We start from the raw sequence: 20,007 nt of genomic DNA, 5'->3' as shown, positions 1-20,007 counted from the left end.
TCAAACTCCGCTTTCCTGAATTTGAAGAAACAATTCACCTCTGCCCCTATCTTACTGCATGCGGATCCTGCTGAACCGTTTTACGTGGAAGCTGATGCTTCAGATCAGGCCATCGGGGGAGTTCTCTCTCAACGCCATCCAAAGACTGGGCAGTTGCATCCTGTGGCGTACCGCTCCAGAAAATTGAACTCTGCTGAAATAAATTATACCATCACAGAGAAAGAGCTATTGGCAGTAAAGGATGCTTTTGAGGACTGGAGACACTATCTGTTGGGAGCACGTCACACAGTCACCGTCTATTCTGATCACAAGAACCTGCAATTTTTGAAGACGGCTAAGACCTTGACTCCTCGTCAGTTGCGTTGGTCCCTTTACTTCGCGGACTTCGACTTCGTGATTACATATCGACCTGGCCCCAAGAATGGGAAAGCGGATGCGCTGTCTCGACTTCAAACCGAAGAATCTGAGCATACCGTAGAAGCGAAACCAATCATCCCAGAAACAAAGATCGTGGGGGCGCTTACGTTGGACAATTTCAAAGAAGAGGTCCGTAAGAGTTTAACCTCAGAAGAAATTCAACAGTGGGTGTTACTCGGAGAAGAGCGTCAGTGTCGACAACAGTTACCATATGTCAAGGAAGCCTTAAATCTTCCAACCCTCGAGCTTCAGGAAAAAGCTTTGCGAAATTGTCATGACCATCCTCTTGCGGGTCACAAAGGAATTGCCAAGACTCAAGAATTAGTGCAACGTTATTTTTGGTGGCCTGGAATGTCCGATCAGATCAAAAAGTATGTTCAGTCTTGCGAATCTTGTGCTCGGAGTAAACCCACTAGACAGGCTCCCCAAGGGTTGCTTCAGCCTTTGCCCACTCCCCCTTCCCCGTGGCATACGATTTCCTTAGACCTCATCGTAGACTTACCTTTGAGCAAGGGATTTGATACCATCCTGGTGGTGGTAGATACATTCACGAAAATGAGTCATTTCATCCCTTTGTCAGGAATTCCCACGGCAGTCCAATTAGCTAGAGTATTCAGTGAAAATATTGTCAAAATTCATGGTGTCCCTAAAATAGTGGTCTCAGACCGAGGTCCCCAATTTATTTCCCATTTCTGGAAGGCCTTCCTAAAGGGGATGGGGATAGAGGGTAGATTGTCCACTAGCTACCACCCAGAATCTGATGGGCAGACAGAGAGGATCAATCAAGAATTAGAACAGTACTTGAGGCTATTCTTGTTGGATCAAGGTGGGGAATGGTCCGAAAAGTTGTGGATGGCCGAGTTTGCCTGCAATAATGCGAAGAGTGCATCTACTGGTTACTCTCCGTTTTATTTGAACTTTGGTAGACATCCAAACTTTATGGTGCTACAAGAGGAGTTAGACGTCCCTGCAGCCAAGAGGGCCCTTTTAGACTTGAGTTCTTTGCATAAATCAGCTGAAAAGAATCTAGAGAAAGCTAAGGCGTCCTATAAAAGGTTTGCAGATTCACATAGGAAAAAACCCCCACAGTACCAAGCAGGAGATCAGGTGTGGTTGTCCACTAAAAATTTACATTTGAGAGGTAACAGAAAATTTCAGCCTAGATTTGTGGGTCCTTATACTATTGAGAAGGTGTTAGGACCAGTTACAGTAAAACTGAAACTCCCAGCCAAGATAGGTGTACACCCAGTTTTTCATGTATCCTTGCTGAAAAAGGTCCAATTGCCTATACGGCTTACCAAACCTCCAGATCCACTTACAGTCCAAGGGCATCCAGAATATGAGGTTAAGGACATTTTAGATTCCAAGTATGTAAAAGGGAATTTGAAGTATTTAGTGGATTGGAAAGGGTTTGGCCCAGAAGAAAGGTCTTGGGAACCGGTCAGCAACATTCACGCCCCACAACTGTTGAAACGCTTTCATTCCAGATTTCCACACAAACCAAGACCGATAAATCGGTCCTCGGGAGGGGGTACTGTCAGGATTCACCGAGTAGCCACTGTAGTTTCCCCAAGACTGTGGGTTAGCTCCCTGCCTTGGCCCCGCTCTGCACGAGCTAATGTGTGGTTTCCTTGTCCCTCCGGCAGACTGAGAAATTCCAGAGGTAATCCGAGTCAATGAACTAATGAACTGCTAAGACTGTATATAGTTTCCCTCCCTAAGATGGCCGCTCAATGTTCCATTTACTGCATCCAATCGATGCGCCCTCTAGTGGACTTCGGGAAGACGCGCGCTCCTAACTGCGCACTTCAACGAAGATTCCGTTCTAGAAGCTTGTTCTTGTCGCTGCTCCGCGTCAACTATTCATGACGGGAGATTAACAGCAATTATCAAAGACCTTCTAAGTACCATAGTATCAGAGTTTTCAGAGACTTTCGTGAGAGAAATCTTTGTCGTGCGCTCTCATTACTCAGAGAGGCACCTTGGTCAAGCGAAGTTCTCCGTCGCAGTTCCAGAGCTGTGACAGCTGTCATCCACTATCCTGCGGTTCGTCAGAAGAAGACGAGTGTCAACGAGGATTCAACCTGACAAGACGTAGTTGAGTATTCAGCCTGAAGAGAAACTTGAACTCTACAAGTAAGGTGTTTCATCTTCTCGTCAAGTCAACCAATATCCAAACTGTATTGCTTCACTCGCATTTCCCCGCAGTCGTTCCCCCGTGCGTTTCTCCTTACCTTTCCTCCCCTTGTACCTACCCTTTTCCTTTTTGCGTGCTTCATGGAATTTGTGAACTTTAGCCTGCACCTCTAACCCGAAGATATCTCTGCACAGAACCCCAAGACAAAGTCTGACGAAGAACTTCACAGGTACAATTTGGGTTCATAGAGAGAGCGTGTGTCTGGGTCGAGCTATTCTGAGGAGAGATACTAATGTTCATATATGTCTTCCCTGTAGGAAGTTCAGTCAGATAACATTCCAAAATATAGAAGAGAGGCAAATACCTGGGCAGAAACTGGTAGGACAAGTTTCGTTTATCATTTATGAATAGTCAGCACAGTGTGAGAAGGTTGGTGGTATATTCTCTCTCTCTCCCCCTTCTGTGTATTAGGCACCTTTCGAAATGGCGGCAAGATGAATAGCAGTCGCTGGAAGTAGGGTGCCAGTCAAAGTACAGGTATTCTCTTCTCTGTCCACTTCCCCTTTCCCTGCTGCTGGTGGTCTTGCTCTTGTAGCGAGGGTACCGGTGGAAGGGTGATCGGGACATTCGTCAGTACTGCCTCTGCGAAGCGTTGGAGCACCTGGATTCCTGATAATAGCTTACTTTTCAGCTGTTCTTGACCCTGTTGCTAAAGCATTGCCAGGTTGCTTAAAAGCAGTGGCTGCAACAAGTGTAAGCCTTGAGCAAAGTGAAGGAATAATAATGGGGTTCCCTGTAAAAGTATATGTACCTCATTCAGTTGAAACACTTCTTGCCAGAAGTAAAACGCAACACCTGTCAAGCAACAGATTGACAAAATATGAAAAAGTTATTCTGGGATCAGATAATGTATCCATTGCGAGATGTCTTAATCTCAATCCAGCTACACTTTTGCCAGATAATGTGGCTCCTGATGATGATGATGTGGATCATGAATGTTTGGATGTTTTAGAATACTGTACCAAACCAAGAAAAGACATTAAAGATGTGCCTTTACCAGAGTCGGACATTGTTTACTTTGTTGATGGCTCTTGTTTAAGAACAGATGAAGGCATTCTGAGAGCAGCATATTCAGTCTGCACAGTTTCTGAGATAGTTGAGGGTTCAACTCTTGAAGGAATTCGTTCAGCACAAGTAGCAGAATTCGTTGCTTTAATTCGTGCCTGTGAAAAAGCTGCAGGGAAAAAAGTTACCATAGTGACTGACAGTCAGTATGGATATGGCGTAGTCCATGATTATGGTCAGCTCTGGTCTCAGAGAGGTTATTTAACCTCTGCAGGAACTCCAATCAGGAATGCAAAATTTATTAAAAGACTGATCGATGGCATTCAATTACAAGAGAAAATAGCTGTGGTTAAATGCAGTGCACATAAAAAGGGAAAAGATTTCATTACTAAAGGAAATGCCTTTGCAGATGAAACTGCACGATACTGTGCAAAGAATAATCTTTCACTCAATCGGGAGAAGGACAATGAGCATATAATGAACTCTCTCATGCTAATATATGTGGTAGAAACATGGCAGGGAGTAAAAGACTTACAAGATGAGGCAAATGATGAGGAGAAAAACACATGGCTCAAGGAAGGTTGTAGACAGCAGGAGGAAGATGGAATTTGGGTTTACAAAGATGGGAGACCTGTTATGCCTAATTGCATGATTGCTGACATGGCACGGATGTACCATGGACCAGGTTACTTAGGAAGAGACACAATGATCAGTTCAGGGAGACTTGGTATAATCCAAAATTTAGGGTTATTGCAGAGTCGCTTTGCCAACGTTGTTTGATCTGCCAGCACATCAATCCAAATAGAAAAACAGTTGTAAGCATGGGAACCGTAGGTTGGGAGGGTGGTCCTTTTACTGTCAGGAAAACTTAAGCATGGATCATGGTTTCCAGGAAAGGACATTTTAATGCAGAAAGAATCAATCATGTTTATGCAGCAGAATTAATCATGTTTATGCAGCAGAATTATGCTTGGAGGTAGCAAAGCTTGTTTGTTATTTTCCTAGGAAATTGTATTTGTACAGCGCAATGTTTTTTCCATCAGATTGGTAGGTGCTTATGCATATTCATGAGGCAAGCACGTTGAGCAGGTGTGCTCAACCGACGTTTCCCCACACGTGTTAAAAAAGACTATAAAAGGCTTGCCGGTTCCTAGGCAAAACGCTTCGCTTCTCAGCTTAAGCGCCGCACAGGAGCCTCCAGGACCCGTCTCCCAGGACCCGGCCCCGCCCGCTCTCCAGATCGCAGCGCGACTCGCTTGACTCGCCTGCTTCCTTCCTCGGAACAGGAACAACCCTGAGGGATTTCCCGACCCTCGGAGCGACCTGGCTGATCTTTCAAGCTCCGTCGGACACCGATCAGGATACTTCCGGTTTTCGAGTCGGAGCTCGTTTCAAGTGGGACCCCCTCAACCCTTCCGGTCTCAGGATTCGGATTTCCGGCAAAACACAGAAGTAAGACTATTCCGTTGTTAGAGCCTGAAAAAACAAACCTTGGCTAATGCATTAAAAAACGAACCTTGGCAAAAGCAATGTAGAACGAACCTTGGCTAATGCAAACGTAGAATTTTCTCTTGATGGACATTGTAATTGTTTATTTGCCTATTGATAGTATTGCATTTGGATAACTTTTAAAACGGTGACAGAACTGTATATTCACCTTGTGGTACTGCAGTGACTAAAACTGCATAAAACTAAATGTAAGCTAGTAACCAAAGTGATGGTTCATTACAATAGTTATTAGGGGGCCTGTATTCTTTCTTTTTATTTCTTTTCCACAGAACCCCAATTACTGATGCACACGTTACAGTGTAAGGTAAGACAAAGGTTGCATGTTGATTGAGGTTTACAGTTCAACTAACCAGTTCACTGAGTTGTTGGAAAAGCAGTTAAGCAAAGCATTTGTTTACTCGGTGTATTTATGTTTTGAAGGTGCTATAATTTCTAAAGCAGTTCGGAGTTTGCTTGATGATGTTCATATACTAGCATAAGAAGCACAGGATTGGGCTTTCTAAAAGTTGGTATGTACAAAATACTTCTTACTGTATATATTGTAGAAAGCAGCAGAACAATAAGGAATCAGTAGTGATTGGTGTAAACTTTTTTAACGCAGTACTGCAATCTAAGAATCACGACTGCAAGAGAAAGTCCAGAGTGTTTCAATCAAAGAGAGAGACTGCCATCTCAAAGAAGAGATCCAGTGTTGTTTTGTTTCTCTCTTTCACTTTCCTGACCCCCGTCCACGACCCTTCCCGTCCCCCACTTCCCTGTCCCTTTAGGGGTCAGCAGGTTGTGCCAAGTGTTGCAATCCTTGCCACATTTGCTGGTCCTTGAAGGTATTGGGACTAGTCAACTACAAGACAGAAGAAACCTGGACTCCTGAGGTGGCGTCACTGACAGTTACCAGGTTACAGATGGATTTCATTGACATGCCACAACACAATAAGCTCAGGTATGTGCTTGTGATTGTCTGTTTGTTTTCAAGATGGGTGGAAGCATTCCCAACTCATCATAATGATTCAATCACTGTGGCAAAATTGCTTTTAAGGGAGATCATACCTAGATATGGTTTTCCAGTAACTATTGAAAGTGATTGTGGCACACATTTTGAAAACAGACTGATTGAATTGATTTGTGAAGCATTTGGAATTAAACAAAAGCTACATTGTGCTTACAGACCAGAAGCATCAGGTGTTGTAGAGCAAATCAATGGCACAATCAAGAACAGAATTTCAAAAATGTGTTTAGCTACAGCAATAAAATGGACAGATGCACTTCCACTTGTTTTGATGTCTTTGAGAAGTACTCCAGATAAAAGAACAGGTCTTAGACCTCATGACATTCTCGTGGGAAGAGTAATGAGACAGGCTTATATTCCAGTTGGAAAGTTGTTAGCAATTAATGACAGTGCAATCTTAGACTATTGTAAGCAGCTCTCTGATGCAGTGACTTATGTATTCCATCAGGTGGGAACAGATGTGATTTGAAAAGAAAAGGAGCAGGCTCATGATCTATTGCCAGGAGATTGGGTCAGAACAAAAGTTCATCGGAGGAGGAACTGTTTGGTACCCAGGTGGCAGAAAGCGAGGCAAGTGATTTTAGTCACAACAAATACTGTTAAATGCAGAGGTCTAAAAAGGTGGGTGCATGCAAGCCATACCCTTCGGGTACCTGCACCTGATAACCCTGACGAAGACAGTGACGAGACTACAGCAGATTCGGATTCAGAAGAAGAACCTGATAATCCAGATTCTGAAGATCGACAGAGAAGTCGACATCTGGAAAATTTAGAAGCAGATCAAGCATCAAATGAAAAAGATCTAGACATCGTTGTTGTTGATTCAGAGAATGATGAGGATGTTCTAGAAAAGAGAATTGAAAAAGAAACTGTGTCAGAAGAGATTCAATATCTGGAGAGTATTGAAAAGCAGATTGGAAGCTCTGAAAGCAGGAACGGGAAATCTGGAACTGGGAAGTTGGAAGTAATTCCGGAAGAAGAGAACGAATTGCCAAGTACCAGCTACAGAGGCGTTGTTAATAATGGAGTGAAGCTGCAGAGTAAAGAAGTTCCTAGATACAGTATTGAAATCTCTGAAACTGATTCGAATGACAGTGATGAAGAGTCTGAAATAAGAAGATTCAGGAAAAGAGCTTGGAAAGCTGAGTGTAATGAAATTGAGCCTAAGAAGAAACTTTTGAGAAAAGGTGATGTTTGGCCAAAAGAAGACTTGAAATTCAAATTAGTTAATAGATCGAAAGAACAGGTCAACGAAATTTCTAGTCAAAAGGGTGAATCAGACAAAAAAGAACAAGTTGGAAAGAAAATTGAAATTATTAATAGGAAAAGCAAAAGGCCATTTAAACCAAATCAGATATACAAGTCTCCAGAGTGGGCCTACATAATTATCCCACCAGTAGTTGAGGTTAGTAGTAGCAGTCAAGAAGATTTGGAAGAAAATAGTGACAATGATTGAGGTTTAATTTTTTTTTTTTTAAAGTTGAGGTTTGCTTTTGGCATAAGGCTGAAGAAATTGTGTTAGGTGACACAAGGTCGAAGAAATTGTGTTAGCTGAATACTTTCTACGGACGTAAGGTCGAAGAAAAGCTGTTAGAAGGTTACTAAAAAAAAAAATTAAAAGGAGAGGGTGTGTTGGTGTGTTACATACTAATTTAGTAAAATTTCAATTAAAATTTTAAGTTTCAAGTTTACATTTTTTGTTTTAGTTTAAGTTGAGTAAAGATGCCTAATGCTGATAATTCTAGGTGTGCAATTCTTGGAAGATGTTTTAAAATGTCTTTTATTTGTGTGATTTTAATTATTCTAGTTTGGTTAGTTTTAGCAGTCATTTTCCCTTTTGGCATTAATAGGGAGGATTATAAGATAAATATGACAAGCAAAGCTGAATCAAAACAAGCTGATCATGATGTTGCAGGAAAAACTAACAGAGTCATTGAGCATAAACCAGATACCCGTCAGGACAGATCTGTTGGAGATTTTTCTACTAATTCATTTTCCAGTCTCCTAACAGAGTATGTTAGAGTCATGGATGTTAAGGATTGCTATGTGTGTGTTAAGCTTGCTACTTCAGTTTCTGAAGGGGTCAAGTATAATATGCTTCCCCTTACTTATGGAATAACATGCAGTGTTATATCAAGCTTGTTCTATCAAACAGGTCGACTGGAATACTATTATTCAGATTTTGATGAGATTTTTGCTAACCTGAAAATTGTGCATAGTCTTAACAAAGTTAGGCCTGCTAAGCAGATGAGGGAATTCTTCCTGGTAACAAATGAACTTACTTATGAGTACGCTTACAAGAATAATTTAACTTGCAAAATGAAGGATGAAGAAAGATCTTTCCTTGATCAGGTTGAGGAGAGGAGAGCAATTTATAAGAGGAATGAAATGCTGAAACAAACTAAATCCACGTTTTGGCAAATCGAGGATGAGAAACTTAATGGTGAAAATAGATTTGCTGCTATTCATATAGATGAACCAGTTCCTGGAAAGCTTTGCATTAGAAGAGATAACATGCTTTACAACAATTATTTTGTCGGTGCTAGCCAGTGTGAGGACACCTATCGAATTGTAGGGGGATGGGGATTTAAAGGTGATAAAGACCCAATTTTCCCAGGAATTTATTTTGTTTGTTGAAACAAAGCATATTTCAGTCTTCCTGACCATTGGTATGGCACATGTTACCTTGGTCTTGTCTTTCCTAAAATTTTCCATGTTGACAGGAATGGAGAAGGATCATTTGAAATTGGCAAACACCTGAATAGATTTAAAAGAGAAAGCTTTTCAGAAATTATGGGAGATATTTGGTGCAATAATTCCTATGGTGGGAATTACCCTGAATGCGATTAAAATCAGAAAGGTTTCCACAATTGTTGACAGGTTGTCAACTGATACTGCAGGTTTTTCCAGTTGGTCAATACAGAGCTCATTGCTACCAGAAGCATGGTTATGCAAAACCGGCTTGCGTTAGACATCCTTCTAGCAAAAGAGGGAGGAGTCTGTGGGATTTTGCATGTTCAGCATTGCTGCACATATATCCCGGATAAAAGTCAGAATATAGAATTATTAATCAAAAATATTACAGAAATTCACTCAGAAGTAGAACCCATGGAAAGTGACAGTTTTTCTGAACGTTTGGCAAAAAGGTTTGGGGCAATCAAAGAATGGTTTGCAGACATTGGCAGTTCAATCATTGGCAAAGTGCTTTACCCTGTAATAGTCATTGTTATAGTGACACTTTTGTTAAAAATCAGTTGCATGATTCACCAGAGAAAGAAGCATGTGAGGGAGAAAAAGAGGATTTATAAACTCAGAAAAGCTCAAGAGAAGGAGATAGAAATGGATGAATTCTGCAGAGCACAATATGAGAGTTCCAGACAGACTGATGAAACAGGAGTTTTGATTTACTAATACAGAGAGAGATCATTATATGACATTACTAAAAAGTAAAATTTAGTATACATTTTTGGGTTTATTTGGTGATATTTAAATCACCAGATGAGGTAGTTGATGGAGCGGACTTTCAGAATTAATTCTGAATAAAAGTACGCAGCAAATGAAACTCCCATAATATTAATTTACTAATGAGTGTTGAATGATTTGCACGTTTTGTACTGACACAACCTAGAATAATGTGCACCAACATAAACACGCGGGTTTAATCATCTGTGCTCTTGTCATGTTCGTCATTCTGCTTTAAATAATACATTTACTTTGTCTTTTGTTTTGTCGTATATTAACTGCGGCTGTCTTAAATAATAGCATGTGCATTCTTTAAAATGTGATTTTGTTTATGTTATGTCGTTTCATGTGTTTTTTTGTTTTGTTTATCCTTTTGTATGCAAAGCTAGTAACATAGACTAATGGGTTAAATTTAGTAAAGGGGGTGGGTAACAAAATATTGATCATTTCTTGAATTAATTATTGTCTTGTGTTTCCTTGCATAGTAGTCTCATGCTAAAAGAGGCCTGTGGCCTGTTTCCATAATGGATGTCCGAAGCTTTGTCAAAAGTGGGCCTTGCACAGCAACGTTTGAATGTGGAAATATTTTTCTACAATAATTCTTTGAAAATGGCTCGTAAACAAGGCTGTGTGGAAGCTAAGGACATTTGATTCAGTTTCCATTGTCAAGGACAGTTAAGACGCTCAGCGGCGGAAAGGCTTGGACAGATGGCGGAAGTAATGAACAATTTTGTCTAATGTTGCTACTCTCGGGAAGCCTTTGACACGCAAAAAAAACTATGAACAATGCCGCTCTTGAGGAAACGTGACTTTTGCTATGCGAGAGTCGTATGATCTCATCGGATGATGTCCTAGACCAATCGTGTTTCATCTTGCTTGAATATTTGTATTCTTTTAGTTAGTTTTAGATAGGAAAAAGGTATAAAAATGTTCCCCTTCTAAGAGCACTGTTCGTTCGTTCCTGTGCTCCAGGAATGCTGCCGGACATTCGTTTTTGAAATGACAAGCTGGACTTGTTTGTTTCCTTGAGTTACCATTAGTTAATCCATTGCCTATGATACTGACTTAATTAAATGTATTATATTATGTTTTGATTAATTAGGTCATAAGATTCAGTTGGTCAATTCATGTCTCAGTCAAATATGGGCCTAGTGATAGATTTATGAATTATGGTGAGTATCGTGGAGTAGAGTTTGTTTATATGAGACAGAATTTCTCATGGCCCGCTGGATCACAGGCTGAAAGGGGCTGACAGGACGGAAGGGGGCTTCAGCAACTCACACAACGTTACAGGAGGGATGGGCTTTGGGCTGCTGATGCAGCTCCCCCTCGCACAAGACAGCTACGAAGCACTACACTGATAGTTTAGTGTCATGCAACGAACTGAGGCAGGAGGTGCATCACACAGAGTGAGCTTTAGGGGTCTTTAGTTTTGTTGGATAAAAATGGTTTCCAAGGGACTGGGAAGTGTTGCGATAGGGTGTACAGAATTACAGCCGTAATTGTTCTAGGACATTACTCACATTTATAAGTTGCAGCAAACAGAATTTAGCTTGTTGCCGGGAGCCACACAATTTTTCCAGTGGACGAGCTGACGCCGGGATTAGAGCCCACGATCGGCCACTGGCCCCCATCCACGGTGTTGTCTCGAAACTGTAAGTAAAGTGGAAGTGCAATGTGGTAAAGGTATAATGCGATGTTAAACGTGCTTTATATTTTCACAAGGTAGAGAAAATTAGTCACTGTTGGTGCCGAATGGTTTGTATCTGGTTCGGCTGCGACCATGTTTTCATGAAGCAATGGCAAGCGCTGCACACACCAGTGGGCGCTATCACACCCCACCTCGCATTGGACGGGGGTGCTCACAGGGGGTCTCTTGAAAGAAAAGGTAGTGGTGAATGCTGGGACAATATTGGATGCCCAATAAAACAGGGTATTTGGAGAAAGTTCGGAATAGAGCAGCGCCCGCACATGCATTATTACGGTTCAAGGGCCAAATTGCCTGTTATTACTGGAGTAGATCCGTGTTAAGAGACCGCGCTTGCCCTCGCACAGATTCCTCACAGGTATCTCTGCAGAATGACGCACTTTACTTTAAAAGTACTCCAAATCATTACACATTGAATTATAGATCTTATTTTATACAGCAGGCCCTTTTTCATATATAATTTACTGCCACATGCTTTGGATGTTTTATTAAAACTGAAATGCAAGGAGAACTCCTGGCTTTACCAATGTTTGTTTTCCACAACTGGAATTTGGGCAGGAGTTCAGTATGCTTTCCTTAGCCCGTAGATGCCAATAGAGACAACAACCGTAAACCAATAAACAATTCAAGCATAGGTGTTCCTTGTGCAGATGCGGTGCAAGTGCAATGGCGAAGAAATAGCAAGATGCACAGAAAATTATACAAAATTATATACAGTTAGCAATGGTCACATGGATACAAATTAATCAAGCAGCCAGACATGTATCAGGTCAGGAATACTTGAGTCTGAAATTAAATAAGTGACAAACGCTGTAAATTGTTGGGGTTGCGACTCAATCAATCAATCAATCAAGGAATTTGTAGAGGGCACTACTCACCCGTTAGGGTCTCAAGGTGCTGGGGGTGGGGGTGGTTGCTATTGCTCAAACAGCCAGGTCTTGAGTTGTTTCCTCAAGGCGAGGTGGTCCTGTGTCAAACGAAGGTGGGTGGGGAGGGAGTTCCAGGTCTTGGCTGCCAGGTAGGAGAAGGATCTTCCTCCTGCGGTGGCTTTGCGGATGCGTGGGACGGTGGCTAAGGCGAGGCTGGCGGAGCGGAGCTGGTGGGTTGGTGTGTGAAAGGCGAGGCGGTTGTTGAGGTACATGGGGCCCACGTCGTGGAGAGCCTTGGAATGTGATTCTCTTGCTGATGGGGAGCCAGTCCAGATCCTTCGGATGGGCGGAGATGTGGCTGTGGCGGGGGATGTCCAGGATGAGTCTTGCCGAGGCGTTCTGTATGCACTGTAGTCGTTTCTGGAGCTTGACTGTGGTTCCAGCGTAGAGGGTGTTTCCGTAGTCTAGGCAGGGTGGTCTCGGTGCTGTGGTTTGCTCGGAAACCGGACTGTGACGGGTCGAGGAATCCGTTAGACTCGAGGAAGGCGGAGAGTTGTTGGTTGACGGTCTTCTCGATGACTTTGGTGGGAAACGGGAGGAGCGAGATGGGTCGGAAGTTCTTGAGGTCCGTGGGGTCCGCAGTGGGTTTTTTCAGGAGGGCTCTGAGTTCGGCATGCTTCCAGCTTTCCGGGAAGGTGGCTGATGCGAAGGAGCTGTTGATGATGTTGCGGAGTTGGGGTGCGATGATGGAGTCGGCTTTGTTGAAGATGTGGTGTGGGAAAGGGTTGGTTGGGGAGCCGGAGTGGGTGGTGTTCATCGTGCGGCCGGTGTCAGCGGTGCTGACTGGGTTCCAGGTGCAGAGGGTGGCGGTTGGGTGCGCTGGTTCGGTGGTTGGGTAGTTGGTCTGTGCGCCAAAGCTGTTGTGTATGACGGCGATCTTGCAGTGAAAGAATGAGGGGAGTGAGTCGCAGAGGTCTTGCGAGGGTGTGATGTCTTTGTTGCAGGCGCCGGGGTTGGAGAGCTCTTTAACGATGCTGAAGAGTTCCTTGCTGTTGTGGGTGTTGTTGTCCAGGTGCTGTTTGTAGGTGGTTCTCTTGGTGGTACGGATCAGTTGGTGGTGCTTGCGGGTGGCGTTCTTGAGGGCTGTCATGTTCTCTGATGTCTGGTTCTGGCACCAGGCTTTCTCCAGGGAACGGCAGGTTTTCTTTGAGTTTAGGAGGTCGTCCGTGAACCAAGGGGCTTTCATGCTGTGGGGTCCGCTGGGTGGTTTTTTCAGTGGTGTGAGTTTGTCTGCGCAGTCGGCGAGCCATTGTGCGAGGTTACGGGCTGCTTCGTTGGGGTCCGTCGTGGTGGTGGGAGGGTTCTGGCTGAGGGAGGTGGTGAGCTGGTCGGCGGTGATCTTGCTCCAGCTTCTGCGGGGGGCCTGTTGTGGGTGGTGGTGGGTAATGGTTTTCTTGAAGGAGAAGTGGACGCAGCTGTGGTCAGTCCAGTGGAGTCCGGTGGAGGGGCTGAAGGAGATGTGCTTTCTGGAGGAGAAGACGGGGTCAAGCGTGTGGCCGGCATAGTGGGTGGGGGTGTTCACCAGTTGCTTGAGTCCGAGGTTGGCGAGGTTGTCCAGCAGGGTGGTGGTGTTGCTGTCATTGTTGTTCTCCAGGTGGAAGTTGATGTCTCCTAGGAGGATGTAGTCTTGGGAGGCGAGGGCGTGCAGGCTTACGAAGTCTACAATATTTTCGCAGAATTGAGTGCGTGGTCCTGGGGGTCTGTAGATAAGGGTGCCTTTGAGGGTGGTCCTGGCGTCGGTGTCTACATCTACTTGGAAAAGGGTCTTCTTCATGGTAGAAAAAGATAGCAACCTGACTGGCTAGTGGGGAGCAAATTAATTGATCATTATCTAAGAGGTGAACTGCCAGTAATTAGGAGCAATGGACTCGCTCTCATACTAGATGGACGAAATGCATGATACGCACCCACGGGCTCCCCCATTATCGGAGGTGACGTCAGCCAGCATGATAGACAACTGTATCCCCACTCGCAGAGGTGGATCAATGGTGACATACTACGCATTTGTAGGTAGACCCCCTTTCTCCTGCGTGGATGATGGACTATATGGTAGATACCCGTAGACCTCAGGAGTGGATTAAAGACTGCACAAGGCAGACCGGTGTGCAGGTTTCCATATATAGACATCAGAGAGTTTGAAACACACCCGTTATATGTGCCTGTCTCCAGGGTTCCAGATTCAACATGATATGAACCAGTCGACAGTTTTCAGACATGGTTGGGAGCATGTATGATATGGATGCGTGTGGCTGTTTCCAGGCACGGGTGATACGCTATCCGATATGCACTCATAAACCGATTTCCAGCTATCCATTAGAAGAGTGCATGAAGGGGCCTGGGATGCCTGGTGGTGATATTCCTTTCATTTGAAAGCACATGAGGTGGGTGAGCAGAGGCTGGGATTCGAACCTAGTTTCCCAGCTCGGGCCGGTCCTTTGGAACTCTATCTAGTCATAAAGGCCAGAAGCAGAAAATAAGTTTTGGTAAAATGACCCAGCTGTGCATGATTGTTCTTAAATTCAAATCATTTTTATTTGAGAATAGAAATGAAAAGCACAAGACAATACAATAAGTAGCAAAGAAAGCATTAAAGACAATAAAGCAATTCTCCAAATACAAGGTTCTGATTTAGCAAACCTAAAGAAAGAAAAAGGAATGTTAACATATGTGGTGGTCATACATTTACATGTACATATACAATTGCAATTGCATAGCCGTCTTATATCTAGTATAGGTTCTCATCTTGATGACATCTAGAACAATCTCTAGGTGAAGGGTATTACACAGGAACTTGTGATTACTGAATTAAGCTATGTGGCCTGACATTATCTATGTGATCTAAGGGGGGTCAAACGAGAAGGAGGAAGCATCAAGGGCCTTCTACAGTTTGTGAGAGACACGCCCTGGAGATGAGTGCAGTGCTGGGTTATCGGCACCTCTTAGGAAGAACAACCAGTCTTGAATGATACCTCAGAAGCGTTTTTCCACTTGCATAATACAACTTTGCATGCTAAGGTTAGAAGGAGATCAAGTAGTTGGTGATCAACCGTATTAGGCAAGTTCGGGTCCTGTACCCTCAGTAGAACATAGACAAACTCCCTTGCAGGTTTGATACAGAAAATGTGCTCAATGAAATCAAAGATTTTATTCCAGTATCCCTTCAATGAGGGGCAATTAAATAACATGTGGGCCAAGTCCCCCACCTCTGCTTCACAATTCCAACACGTGGGGCAATCTCTTAATTGAAGTCTAAAGAGCTTCTCAGGTGTCCAATATGTTCTGTTGATTAACATGAATTTAGTTTGTGACAATATAGGGGAGACCATATTCCTGAAAGCAGTAGTGTATATTATATCCAAGTCGAAGGTCATACCCGTTGCGTTGGACTCTGCTTCCCATCCCATCTCATTTCTTCTGTGTGTTTTGTGAGGAAGGGAGAGGAGCATTTTATAGACCTTTGAAACGAAATGCCCTGCATTATTGATGCATGGTACAGGACTCCAGAGCCATGGCTCAGAGGGAGACAAGGAGCGCGCAGACAGGAGTGCTTTTAGTTTAAAAAAACGTAGAAGTCTATTGGTGTGAGGGCGTGTGTGGCTTGTAGTGACGAGAACGGTAGAGGTTCAGTACCCCTGAAGAGATCGCATACCCAATTGATACCTTTCGCAGACCAGTGTTTCCACTGGAGGGGTGCCCCGTTGATTTTCAGTAAGGGGTTATGCCAAAGGGCTATGGAAGTGGACTTTTTGAGCTTTAGGCCTTTATGGTTTGACTGGCCGAGTTTCTGAAGAGCCCTTCTTGTGTTTTGCAGAATATACTTAGAATGGGGTAGATGCGCAAGGTCCATGGTGAGTAGGGCCGGAAGTGGAATAGTGACCTGTATAGCTTTTTCGATGTCTATCCATAGTGGGGTATAATCTGATACTTTGCTTAGCCACAGGGTGCCCTGTTTGCAAAGGAACGCTGTCTGATAGTGTCTGAAGTTTGGGAGACCCACACCGCCTTTTTCTTTCGCTAGCTGTAGCTTTTTCATTAATATCCTGGGCTTCTTCCCTTGCCACAGAAATGTACCAAACAGCTTCTCCACCTTGTGAATGAAATCTTCGGAGAAGGTCATTGGCAGCATACTTCCCAAGTAATTTACCAGAGGTGTTACCATCATCTTCAGGGTTTCAGCCCTGCCCCACCAGGATAAGTATTTAGGCGACCAGCCTTCTAGTAGCTTGTTTATTTTGGTCAGAATTATGTTCTCATTAATTCGTGTTGTAGAGATTAGGTCGCTATCAAAATCTAAGCCCAAATATTTAAAACAGCCTGGCTGCCATGTTAATCCTGAGTCTCCTATAATATCTTTGTTCCCTAAATTATTGTGCAATTTAACCTCTGTCTTGTCTTTGTTTAATTTATAGCCGGATACTTTTGAATAGTCATCGATAGTGCTGAGGAGAGCCGGTATAGCTTCACCCGCCTTCTCTGAGACTACCAGTACGTCATCTGCATATGCCGTTAATTTTATGATACAGTCGTTGAAAGGGATTCCTGGTATATTTTTGTTGTGTCTAATATGGTAAAGGAATGGTTCAATAGCTAATGCGAATAGTGACGGGGAAAGAGGGGCATCCCTGCCTCGTACCTTGGTGTAGTCGAAAAGGTGACAAGAGCGAACCTCCTGCTCAGACTCTCGCTACCGGGCAGAAATAAAGGGACATGATCATCTTTATGATTGGTGATCCCAAATTAAATTTAATAAACACAGCCTCTACTTTATCGAATGCTTTTTCAGCATCTAGTGTTATTGCAGCTGAAGGAGTGGAAAGGAGCTTCGCTTTTTCTAGGACATGTGATAGAGTTCTGGTGTTATCGCTGGACAACCTGTTTTTCATAAACCCCGCTTGTGATGGATGGATGAGTTTTGGTAATATGTTCTGGAGGCGCGCCGCTAGGATGGAGGCACAGAGCTTACATTCAAGGTTTATAAGAGAGATGGGCCTATAATTCTTGGGTAGTGTGGGGTCCTTCCCTTCTTTCTGAAAGACTGCGATAGTGGCACCTGACAGAGTACCTTTTGCTTTTGCTTCACCTGTCTCACTTATTTCTTCGAACATGTTAAGCAGTGGTTGTGTGACCACCGGGGAGAAACATTTATAGAATTTTGCGGAGAAACCATCTTGTCCGCCTTTTAGTGATTTAATGGCGGTCTGGACTTCCAGGTGCGAAACTGGACTGTATGCCAAGAACACAGACATGGAAAGTCATAAGATAAATGATTACTTGGGTAATTGCAAACTCCCATCTCTTTCCCTAGATGAGCAGCTGTGCATAATTTTAAATCAATAACACATCAAGCAGTTTTCAAGGGTGGTCTGGCGTACGTTACCCAAGTAAGACACGTCTTAAATACAGGCACACCATATTATAGATCAACCATATTAGCTGGACATGGATGCTGAAGGTTATTTGGAGAGTCCTGATACTGGCCCACCCGGAATTCACCCGTTTTTTTCCAGTTAGCCAGTTTGCTCCATTACTGTAGGAGGTCTGCGAGTAAAGATAAAGCGCCGTAATTGATAAGATGTTCAGGTATGAAGCAGACATAAATGTTTGGCAGCATGTTAAAGGTACACGTCCCATGTTAATGGTTTGACCGCCAAGTTGCGTTCAGGACCTCGTGGCGCAGTGAGCTAAGGCATCCATTGTAGGGGTCTGGTTTTGGCCTTCTGGTCACAGGTTCAAATCCCGGCAAGTCCATTAAGCCTTTCGTCCTTCTGAGATCAATAAAATGAGTACTATTGAGCTTGGTAAGAATAAACTTCCCACATTTAACATTTTGGGGAGGAGTTGTCATCGACTTTTATGGAAACGCATCTAGACTTTGGGGGCACCTTAGAGAGATTCCTGGGGTGGTGATTGTCCCAGGATGGAAGTTGGCCCTGCTAACTTGTAGTACTAGTTTGGGGATTACCACCTTCGAATTTCCTTGAATGGGGTGTCATCACAAGCTGCCGGATAGGAGGGGACGGGTAAGGCCTGGCGAGGCACAGAGCCTGCAGAAGGGAGTTCTAAGCTGAGGTGCTGTGTCCCTGTATTTAGTCCTAAGGTCAAGAACATTAGTTTACGAGGCTGTTGGACAGGGCTGTGGAGACTGCAAAAAGTGATATGAAGTATTTAAATGAGTCTAACTATGGGCAGTAATACACTCTAAGGGATAGTGACATAGGGGGAAGTGTCCATGAGGGTGCAGTATGATTTTCATTTAAGGGGACTTTGACACAAGCTAGTCCCTTCCGTTGGAGGGTCCTAAGTGCCCAACTGGCATCACTGTACTGCAGCAGGTGCTCCATTTGATAGGGATAATTTTTTCACTAAATAGCCGACGGACTCAGTCCACTCAACTAGAATTGGGGCGGCAACATTAGCGGCAGGGGCGGGCTCATCGCCTGACACCGTGTGGAAAGTGGGACACTGGTAGTCGGCTTGTTTTTGACTATATAGCTGGCCCGAGTGGCTATGGAATAATGCTCACAATTTGGTCATGACTATGCCTGACTTTTCCATTTCTCTCCTGTTCATTAGTGTGCCCTCCTAAGTTGGTAGGGATACTGGGGCACTCGTTCGGGCGGCATGCCACTGTGCGATTGCAGCAGCGGCGAGTGGAGAAATCACCGGGCCGGAACCGGACGGAGTTCTCCTGGCCGGGCGTCAGACGTGTGCAAATGTGGCGGCTTGGTCCGACATGATTCCAAGCTGGTCAGGAGGTTCTGGAGTATGATTTAGGACCTTGAATGCTTCAGCAATGGGGAATTGGCCAAGTTGTGCTCAGTGAAGGGCTGCTTGTGTCATTTCCCACACCGTATGACCACGGAAGATCTGATGTTTCAGATAGGTGGCTCGATGGGGATGTGGCCAAGTTGTGCTCAGCGAAGGGTCGCTTGTGTCATTTCTCACACCGGATGATCACGGAAGATGTTTCACCAGGTTGGCGGACATCTATCAGACATTGGCACAGACATATGGATCCGAAGAATATGGTCTTTTGTGCAGCACTTATTTGGTGGTGGGGAGGGTGACGGACATGGGGGCCCGGGTCACCCTTGTGGCGGTAAAGAGGCCTTAGAACATTGACATGGACTTACAGAGTGAACGGGAGTCCTCCTTGCGTACACCCTAGGCCAGCACTGAGGGGAGAGACGGTAAGCTCTCCGCACTGCGAATGGGCCCACCGACTGGGGAGGCAAGGGCGCCAGGTTATGAGCCTCCTGGGATCCTGGGCAGCCTGGTGGGCGTGGGGTGGGCCCCGGATATGGCGGACAAGGACCAGAGGGCAGGGGCCCATCACCCAAGGATGAAGGTGGGTTGTGCCTTGCGTGGGGTGCTCAATTTGGGAAGTGCGAGTCAGAGGTCCCCTTAGTGCTGGTGGAAAAGTAACTAGTATAACTGAGAACTTTGAATGTCAATATTGAAAATTGTTGTTATTGATTTAATCAATTTTAATATGTATTGTTTAGTCATGTTTATGAATGTTGATAATTAAACATGGCCATTTTTACACCCACCCTTTCTCTGATATGTGAATTTTATGGTGGGTCATACCAAATGTCTTGGCGGGCTGGGAGCATGCTAGGAGGTCCGGGCTCTATGCCAAGCGCGAGGCTGGAAGAGTGCGCACTTAGGGCCCGGCGTCCCGGGTCCTCGCCACGCCCAGGGGAGAGTAGCGAGCCGGCTCGCCCAAGTGGCGGCCGGCCGGGATCCATTTCTGGGTCATGGGTGACGCGCG

Source organism: Lissotriton vulgaris, chromosome 3_2 (assembly GCF_964263255.1).
Source record: "Lissotriton vulgaris chromosome 3_2, aLisVul1.2, whole genome shotgun sequence".
In the NCBI taxonomy this organism is placed as follows: domain Eukaryota; kingdom Metazoa; phylum Chordata; class Amphibia; order Caudata; family Salamandridae; genus Lissotriton; species Lissotriton vulgaris.
Note: the sequence above shows the minus strand (reverse complement) of the source record.